This window comes from Schistocerca piceifrons, chromosome 2 (assembly GCF_021461385.2).
Source record: "Schistocerca piceifrons isolate TAMUIC-IGC-003096 chromosome 2, iqSchPice1.1, whole genome shotgun sequence".
NCBI classification, from domain to species: domain Eukaryota; kingdom Metazoa; phylum Arthropoda; class Insecta; order Orthoptera; family Acrididae; genus Schistocerca; species Schistocerca piceifrons.
The window spans coordinates 1,043,943,530-1,043,954,654 of record NC_060139.1 but is presented as its reverse complement, the minus strand read 5'-3'; positions in this window follow the sequence as shown (position 1 = coordinate 1,043,954,654).

The following is an 11,125-nucleotide window of genomic DNA, read 5'->3' as shown; positions in this document are numbered from 1 at the left end:
AGCTGGGGGTGACAAAATAACATACCCAATAAGGTTGGTGTGCTCAGAGTAACTGTGGATGAGCACTTGTGTAATGGCCACAATGTGGAGGAAATCCCGGGAGAGTGTTAGTGCGTGGCCCAATTGAGCGCAGTCTGCTTGGTGATGCAAATGAATTTGGTGGAATAATGCGTAGCTGATAACATCATCTGATGTGGGGTCACAAATGTAGAATTGACACCTGCAGATGCCTCACATCAAATAAGAGTGCATGGAGATCATCAGAGAATATGAGTACACCACAGAAGCTCAAAATGAACTAGCTCGAAGATTAACCTGTGGTGGAGGCTTGTAAGTCAGTAGCATTCTACTGACCAGTTTACCAGGAAGTGAACCATGACTTTGTTGAAATAAAAATACAAATCTTAGGAGCTCATTTACAAAAGAAAAGAAGAGTTTTTTGACAGTTGGTGCAGTGGCAGGTCTCTTGATGACATTTATATAACAACATTGTAGTACTATGAATTTTTTTACCATGGATAAAGAGCTTTAAACTGTCAGTTTCCTAGCACAGATGAAAACAACATTGACCAAGACATCTATGACGAGGTCAACGACGTTACAGTTGATGGCAGCAGTCCTTGATAGTATCCAATAGCACATCAAATGTTCAATAGTCATCTGAATAAGTGTCTTGCAGCTCTTTAATCAAAGGAGTATGATTGTGATGGTACATGTGCTCCTTAGCTTAAGTACCACATTTGCTCTGATTTGTGTTCATGTTGATGGCTGCAATACCAATTGCTCTAGAAATGATAATAATGTGTGTCTGATTTGTTTTCACACACAACATGACTGTAACTGCTCTAGTCTCTGTGCATATACCATGCAAAATTTCAGTAGTGATGAACCTCCACACAATGCACTCACCCCACGAGTTCCAATATTTACATGCAGTTTTGAATGTGGCACACCCAAACACTGAGTTGTGTGTGGACAAGAACATGTTCCAAAACTTCTCTCTATGTACCTAAGCACCATGGTTCTGCATGCATTCAGGCTCTTGTATTGATCCAACCCACTCAGTTGGGCACTTAAAACCATGCATGTGGACAGTCCCTATACTATGTTAAAGACGCATATTCATTCAAAAATGTGAGGCATACTTGCTGAAAACATTTTTTCTGTCACAGATCTAGCATTGTTTAGGTCTTTCTTAATGTGAATTTTAGTTTAATGTTCTGAGTTATATTGGAGACTTGTTTATGGATGAGCTGGACAGGATACTGTTAATAAATGCTCCTTTGCCATCTGCTCCTCTGACACCAGTAAACCAGCCACTGACCAGCACTCTTCTGGTCACCTAGTATCACCCTCACCCTGAAAAGTTCAACCATATCCTCTGTCAGGGCTTCAACTAACTCACATCATCCCCTGATATGAGGGATATTTTTACCCAAATACCCCAAAGTAGTGTTCCGCTGTCCACCCAACCCACAAAATATTGCTATTCTGATCCTACTCCCAATCCTGCACCCCATGGGCCATTCCCCCCCCCCCCTTGTGGTTGCCCTTGTGCAAGACATGTCTCATTCCCCCACCCACCATCTCCTACCACAGTCCAGTCACAGGCAATTCCTACCCAGTAAATGGTAGGGCCATATGTGAAAGTAGCCATGCTACATATCACCTACACTACAATTACTGTACAGCTTTCTATGTGTGCGTGGCATGTAACCAGTGGTCTACGGACAGGAGTGGCCACCACCAAACTGTGGCAAACTGCATACCTGACTGTCCAGTTGCTGAACATGCTGCACACCACAATACAAATGTTTTCAACAGCTGCTTCACTATGCGAGCCATCTGGATACTCCCTTCCAGTACAATTTTCTATGAATTACGCAGATGGGCATTAACTCTTCAGCACATCCTGAGCTCTTGCAATCACCCTGGCCTAAAACAGTCTAACCTGCTTCACCTTGCCTCCTCCTCCCTATCTCCCCCCCCCCCTTCAACCCCTCTCCCCTCCTTTTCTCCATCTTTCTCTCATTCCCCCCCCCCCCCCCCCCTGTCTCCCTTTTGTTGTACTCTCTGTACTTTTCTTGTATTGTTATGCAACTGTGAAGAAATCTCTCCAAAGTTCTGCCTCTTTCCTGCTATCCCCTCCTTGTGTCCTTCCCTGCTCCCGCACCTCCATCAGTTCAGGCAACTGTTTCCAGTAACCTAATATCAATAATTAGTCTTGTTGTGACCGTAGTGATATGTGTTTGGCTGTCTGTGCAGTTGTGTGCACTATTGCTGAAAAAAGAGCTTGTACTAGAAGGCTAGTGTGCATGCAGTTTTCTGTTACGTGTTGTTGTGATCCGTGCATTGATGAACTATAGGTGAGTGAGTGCCTTTCCCTTATATCACATGTTGTTACTGCCAGGAATGTCCATTATTATTATAATGTATTTTGTTAATTCTGTTATTTCTCCAGTACTTTTTTCAGCTGTCTTCAGCTTTAACATCTAAGGACCCAACAACTACTATAATTTGTCCTTGTAGTTTTTTAACTCTAATACAAAAATGTAGTAAAATCTAGGGAGGTTGATAACCAGTAAACATGACTGTCATGACCATTGCTCCAGAATTAGAATTAAGAATGTTAGACTGAAGAATGAACTTCCTTACAAGTTATTGATGTATTTAATGAAATAAACATTCAGGACAGAAGGAAACTGTGCCACTCCAACAATTTCAGCAATATCACTACCCACCATGACTAGTGCTGCTCTTCCAATTAAACAACCAAAGCACATTTCCTACCAACTACAGTGAATCAGTGCCCCTTGGAGAAAGTATGTGACCCAGGAAGAACATCAGCCTTTAAAGATTGCAGGAAAAGACAAGAAGCAATCACACATTGAAGCTTAAGTCTTGTCCTCGTAAGAACATTCTTTTATATTCTATGTGTCTGTATATTTAAGCTCTTTATTTTCATTGTATGATGATGACAAATCTTACATATATACATAAATATATCTCAATATGTATTCAGATAACTCAGACGACAAATGCAGGAATCTCAGTTGGTGTGCTGGTAAATTTCACAATTTTGAGCTACCGATACTTCAATTTTAGATTAGGCTGACTGGTCAAACCATAATGAGAGTGCACAAACACTTTATAACAATAAAAGACAACTTGCCAAATTTTTACATAAGGAATTTCTTAGATCTGTGTTGTACGACATTTAGTAGAAAGCAAAAATGATTTCAGTTGTACAAATGGCTTACTTAATTTATAGGTGAAGTAAGTCTGTTTTTTCAACAATACAGATTTTACTTAGTGCAACTCATTTACAATTAAATCATAGAAATGGCTTTTGGAGACATCTATCATGTGAAACCCAACTCACACTTTTCCCATATGACATATTGACAGCTTTCGATCAAGGCAATCAGTTACATGCTGTACTTCCTGATTTCCGAAAAGCATTTGCCTCAGTACTACACCTACTCTTCTTGTCAAAAGTACGATCATATGGGGCATCAAGTGAAATTTAATAAAATCATGCTTTTTGCAGATGATGCAGTTATCTATAATTAAGTAGTATCTGAAAGAAGCTGCATAAATATTTAGTCAGATCTTCATAAGATTTCAAAGTGATGCAGGAAAAGGTCACCTAATGTCACTTGCCTGCAGATGAAGTTCTAATTCCTATATATACGTCACAATCCTCTCGAGCTTCTCTGAGTGGCTGGAAAGCTAGAATTGCTGGAAGAAATCGTAGACATGTCGGATCTGTCTGCTTCTGTACGAGCTCATGCTGCTGCTCTAGCTGTTGTTTCTAGAGCTTGATAAACTGCTTGTCCATTGCAGTTCAAACACTCAGCAAAATGGACTGACAAGTCCTTTCATGCACAGAGTGGGCTGCAGTTGCAGTTCCATCCTCTCCACTGCTTCTTCTTCTTAAGCCCAACTTAATTACAATTAAATCACAGAAAGTAATAGTTCTTAACTCTCCTGGAAATACACAAAACAAAAGATCTCTGGAGGTGAATATCTCATTGTCAATACAGTACTCTGAAATGTTATTGAATAACTTACAGGCCAGGACTACAGATCACTTCGTGTAAGCACAACTGACTAGCACTTGGATATGAACCAAGCTCTCAGTTCACCCATATGCCCACAGTTTGCTCACTGAAAACAGTTGAACAGTAACTGAAGACAGGCCAGCATTAGACAGACAAGTAAGTCCATGCACTAGGCAAAAGTCTCCTGGAGGTAATACCAAAGTCAAAATCAAAGTCCAGGAAAAAACCACATAGTACAGAGTCATTGTCAGTAAGTGCAACAGAGATCTTTCTGTAAACATTGCCTGGTTGTGACAAGCGAAGCCATGGCAGTCTGCAGCAGCCTTTAAATCTGCCACTAGAGTTTTGCCACGTGACCTGGCACAGATAAATGTATCCTTCCACATTGCACCTAACAACCTCACTGGATGTATGCATAATTATACTGGATGATACATTCATACATACGGTGAAACTAGCTTTATCAGAAAATGGAATGAACAATAATTATAAATTATCCACTGCCAAAATTTTAGTCTTTTAGTGCAGCATTTTTGTAAAAACTGTATATACTGACTTCAAACAGCTGTAATCTTACACCTATTTAGAACTGGATACAACATACGAAAAATGAGGACAGGCAAGCACTCAACTGGGTGGTTGGTGCATAGAAACACGTAAAGATTGAAACATTCTAGTTTTCATTCTTTCACTCTTCTTCCAAATTTTATATGAATGCCTTCCCACTGAGAAACACATAAATTGACAGAAAGACAGTGATAAGCAAATTTTTCACATGCACGGTCATGAGAAAACTAGGTATAACAATTTTTTTGATTAGAATAAGCCCTGCTATGGACTCATCAGACACTTGTTGTTTCTCCTGAAAGACTCTGTATACCAGCAGACTAATCAGAAGGATACCAGGCATGATTTGGGTACTTCTTGTGTCAATTGTCCCAAATAATAGAATTATGGTTTGCTGTCGGAAAAACAAAGCACTGTCAAGATCAAGCACATTTTTTGCCAATCTCTGTTCTATTGTTCATTGATATATTCCAAGGCATTACTGATTCAGGCTTCAAGTAGAGGAATTATGCATTTGGCTCTCATACAGCCTGCACTGTCGAGCTACATAAACTAACTTTGGCTATGATCGCTTAAAGCTAGAGAAAAAGTATTATAGCATTTTACCACATAAAGATTAATATTAATTAAATTGTCAAAAATATTAAAATGGATTCCCTGAACCCAACAACAAAGTAATTTTAATGTATGTTTATCTTTTTTACAAGCATATACTTACTAATCACACACAGATTGTAAGGTGATGCCAAATAACTGCAAAGGTTTTTCTGGTAGTCACAAATGTGGACATTATTCTGAAGATCACTTTCAACATTATTTATGAGCAGTTCATTTGTTTGAATATTTACAATGACAAGCTGAAGCTATCTATAACAAAGCCTCCTCCTCTCACTTTCACCACTTACAAATCTGAATGTCATTAAAAATGAGAAGACAATGACATTTAGTGTGTGTATCTGCTACGAAATACCTCTCACTTATTGTGACCACTAAATATTGCCTTCTCCTGATCTACCGGAAATGTCAATCATGTGTGTAAGGCGTGCTTGTTTGTGTGAATCAATGCAGGTATGTTCCTTTTCTGAAGGAGGTTTTAGTCCAAAGATAAATGTGTAACTGTCTTTTCATTGTGCCTTTCTGCAACTCAGTGAGTCATCTTTATGGTCAGTAGCCTACTGCAACAGTGACGGATTTGTAATACACTGTTCATAAATAAAAGGGTTGCTGGTCCTACATCAACAAAATGCTGAAATTGCATCCTTGATACCCCTCCAGGAATTACTCAATCTGCTTTTACCTTCATACCCTGTGAATCCATCACAGCTACAGAACAAACAGCTATTCCTGTCCTTAACACCAATCTTGATCCTACCACCCTGCCAGCAGATGAGGACTCTACCGAATTTGCCATTAATTGATGCTAATCTGTGTCTCCAGATAAGTTTTGACTCTACTGCTTCCAAACTTTTACCACTATGATCCCATTCCAGAAGTCCATCGTGCTCTCCAGCAACGCCTCAAAACATTAGGTCCACATCAAAAAAGTGCTCTCCAGCAACTCCTCAAAACATTAGGTCCACATCAAAAACCTATCACCTACATTCATTTTCCTCCTACCAGCAACTTTTGACAGCCACCTTTGGCCAGCTCAAGCTCCGCAAATCTAATTTCACTTGTCTCTCTGTTGGTTGCCCCATCATGATCGTTTACAATGCTCCTACAGAAGGATATTCTGCATTCACCTACAACCAACTGTCTGCAGTTTTCCTTCCCAAAAACAGTAACTCCATTTTGTCAGCTATCTCCCATTCCACATTTAACATATTTTGCGAATCAGCCATTAAATAGATACATTACATTAATAATTTTACTGCCACCAATAATTATCGCTTTTGAATTGAGAATGTTCAGATTCAACAATATTGTGAAAAGTAACGCTGCTACTCACCATATAGCGGAGATGCTGAGGCACACATAGGCACAACAAAAAAACTGTCACAAATATAGCTTTCGGCCAGTAAGGCCTTCGTCAAAATTAGACAAAGGCTTTACTGGCTGAAAGCTATATTTGTGACAGTCTTTTTGTTGTGCCCATTTGTGACTCAGCATCTCCACAATATGGTGAGTAGCATCTTTACTTTTCACAATATTGTTACATTCCATTCTGGATTCTCCACTGTTTAATGTTCAAATTCAGAAAGCTTTAATGCATTTCGAGAGGTGAGAACATACCATCTTTATTTTTGTACCATGATGCCACACAGTTACTAATAATTTTGGATACAAAAATTTGAGATTAACACTATTCAACAGATAAATGCATCAGAGTTAATTTGGCATACATACATAGACCTTCAATGAAAATAATTAGTTTTTGAAAATATAATGTAATTGAATAGATAAAAAATCTACTCACCAAGCATCAGCAAGAGAACACACATATAAAAGGTATTATGTATGCAAGCTTTGGAAGCCAATTGTTCTTTCTTCCGGCAAAGAGTTGATGGAGAAGGAAGAGTGATGAAGGAAAAGGACTGGTGAGGTTAGAAAAAGGGTTAGAGTTCAAAAAATCACCCACAACAATGGGTCATGGGAGACTCACCAGACAGGATGAGAAGAAAAGACTGAGTTTTGCTTATCCTGTCTAGTAAGTCGTCCCTGACCCGGGGATGTGGTTAACTTTTCCAAACTCTACTTGTTTTGCTAACTTCACCAGTCCTTTTTCTTCACCACTCTTCCTTCTCTTTCAGTCCTCTCTGCAAGGAGCCACTGGCTCCTAAAGCTTGCATATGTAATACCTTTCATATCTGTGTTCTCCTGCCACAACTTGGTAAGTAGATTTTTTTCTCTTCAATTACATTATACACACAAATTCAAACGATTAAGTCTTTGAAGACCTCATACAATTACAATTAACAGGTATGTGTGCTAAAATGTTAATAATTCTATGGTATGGTAATTTCCAGCTTACTTTGTGAAGTATAACCTATAACAAACAACCTATCTAACATAAACATCCTTGGTCTGTCTACCAGTCATTTGCCTGAAATAATATCCCACCCACCTCCACTTAATTTTCACTGCATACGAGGGTTGCCCAGAAAGTAATGCACCACAGTTTTGTTTTTTCTTCAACAATTCTTTATTGAACATAATGAGAATTACACACACGAAAGAACGGTGTTTTACCTACACACCTTATTTTTCCACGTAATCTCCATCCTGTTCTATGGTCTCCCTCTAGCACGAAACAAGGGCGTATATGCCCTGTTGGTACCAATCCTTGTCCTGGTGGTGCAGCCAGTGCTTCACTACCTATATCATCTCCTAATCATCCTCAAAATGTCTTCCGCGAATGGCATCCTTTAATCTGTCCTTGTGAATGACATCAGCAGCTCGCTGCAACATGGCAGGTATAACAGATGTGGTTAGTCTCCCCAACCACTACAAATCCTAGAGCTCCGCTGAACCACCTTCTGATGACCTCACCCTCTGTGCCCAGTGACCTACTTACTTCTGTTGACAGCAGATGGTCTGTAGACTTTGCACAAGCTTTCATGAATATTCCTCACAGTTTCTTTTCCTGCAGCGATAAATTCAATGACAGCACATTGCTTGTAACGTTTGTCACTTACAGATGCCATTTTGAAACTGTCGGAAGTGATAGAAACTTTGCGAACTCACTAAGGAGACTTCATATAATACATACGTAATGTTTTCCACTTGTAACATTGTTTTCGGCTGAGAAAAAAAATGCTGTGCATTACTTTCAGAGCAACCCTTGTTATATGTCTTCCACTCTATTCCAGAAGATTCACTGACCCAATGATTTGCTATACCTTTTTTTTCCTTTCTCTAGTAATTTCCAACATAGATCTTAATACTGTTTATAGAACAGTCCTCAGGATTTGAATACCACTCCAATTAAGTCAAAAGTTTTTATGACCACTGTGAACTTTCTTTTAGTTTCCAGGTGGACAAGCTATAAATTTTCTGTCTCGCAATGAAATTTGTTTTTCATATGACGTGAAATAACCAACAACTTAACAATTTCACTGTGGATGACACTTATAAGCATTAATGTTAACTACTAGTCTTGTGCAGCTAACATCTATAAACATTTCCATGTCCAACAAACCAGTGCAGCAGATCCTTATAAATGTGTACTTCTATTATTCAGTCTAGTTCAGCAATTGCGCCTGTGTGTTTGTACAACATACAGTGATGGTAATGACTGATGATGATCAAGAACACACAAAAGCAAAAGTAAATAAGCTGATCTTGGCATAATGAACCACATGACATACAGTACATCTGTTTAACAAACAGGAATATTTTGACATTCATTCTACAAGCAATACACCCTGGATTTCTTTAGGCTGCTACTTACACGTGACATACTTCAGTTTTTAACTCATGAAATGGATGATAGTGAATATTTTTCGAGTGCAAATGTGAAGGATGGGTATAGGATTTCTCACGCGAAATTCTGTAAGTATGAAAGAAATACTCTTCTTCTCAGAATATCAATATATATATATGGGTAATTTGAAATCAATTTATTACAAGATAAATGGAAGATAAGATACACTGTTCGAAAATAAAAGAACACCAAAGAGTATGAGCAAGACAGATATCTGGGCACTGTTTGCTTGTACATTAAGGATGTTTGATGTGGCACAAGTCTCCCACAAGTCCAATCCCTCGTCCAAGTCATGAGAGATGGGCAATGGCATGAAGTAGGGGATTGCCTGTAGGAGCAAGGTACAGTGGGGACTGTGTGAGTGCCGGGACTGTTATGGTAGCTGTGAAGGTCCTACAGGAACTGTGAAAAGTGATGGCTAGTGGGGCTCTGGTGACGCTATGATAGGCCCAGTAAGCTAGTAGTGAATTATGATTTCTGCTTTCAAAAATAGAATGGGCATCGGAAAGGTCGGATTTAATCGACGACGAAATGGCTATGACAAGGACTTAAGATTTGGAACATTAAATATACAAACATTGACTGGAAAGGTATAGGAGATGGTAGCATGATGGAACGAAGGAAGTTAGACCTATTGGGGTTAGCTGAAATGAGGTGAAAAGGAGAGGGAAGGAGAGAATTGAGGAAAGGCTACCGACTACTGGAGTGGAAATGAGGAGGGAAGGAGAAATGGAGTCGAAATAGTAGTAAGAGGTGGATTAAAAGAGGAAGTGAAGAGAATAAGTGATAGGATGATGATGACCAAAATATCACTCAAGGGAACGACCATAGATAAATACAAGTGTATGCGACGCAGATGGGTTGCACTTCTGAGGAGAAGCACAAATGGCTCTGAGCACTATGCGACTTAACTTCTGAAGTCATCAGTCGGAGAAGCACAAGTTTGAAGAGGAAATGCAGAAGCAGATGGGAAGGAAGAATATGATAGTAATGGGGGATTTAGCACACACATTGAAAGAGAAAGACAAGGCTGCAAAAGTGTGCTTGGACCAAAGGGTTGGGGCTGCCAAAATGAGGAAGGTGAAAGACTATTGGAACTCTGTCAAAGGAATGGCTTGCTGGCTGGGAACTCTTGGTTCATAAAAAGGGAGAGCCACAAGATTACATAATACAGTCAAGACTTAAAGAGAAAGTCGATAGTTGACCACTTCCTGTAAGATAGTGAGATGAATAAGAACATCATTGACATTAAGGTAATACCATCAGAGGCCTCGGATAATGACCACTGTTTGCTGGTAATGAACCCGAGAGGGACTAAGGATAACAAAGGGACAGAAAACCAGGAAAGACATAAGGGTATGGAAGTTGAAGGAGGAAGAAAGAAAACTACAAGTAGTAAAGGAAAGCACCCCAAAGGATGAACCAAAATGGTAGAAGAGGAATGGGGTGGATTCAAGGGATCATTAGTAAGTGCAGCGGAAGCAATATGTGGGAGGACAAGCAAGAAAAAGATACGGAAAGAAACGCCCTGGTGGAATGATAAAACAAAGGATATAGCACAGATGAAGAATACAGCCTTTAGGGTAAGGTTTCAGAAGAGAACAGTAGAGACAAGAGAAGAGTATCGGGCAAGAAAGAAAGAAGCAAAAAGAATGGTGGCGAAGGAAAGAAGAAAGTGGATGGAACAGTGGACCAAAATGATGGAGGAGGATAGTGAAGGTTCAAAAAGGTGTTACGTGGGATGACTAAAAGTGAGAGGAAGAGCGGTACGACAGATTATGCTCAAATGGAGAAAAAAAAAATGGACAAGTTGTAGAGAATAAGGAGGAACTCAAAAATATGTGGAAGGAGTATTTTGAAGAACTCCTGAGCCCGAATGGAGAACTGGATGAGGAGGAACAAGGCACGGAGAAAAAAAGAGGAGGAACAGGAAATAGAAAAAGACCTTACATGGGGAGAAGTGGAAGAGGCATTCGGCAAGATGAAGGGAGGGAAGTCACCAGGTCTGGACAAGCTAAGTGTAGAGATAGTGAGAGCAGCAGGAGAGGTGGGGATACAGTGACTATATCAA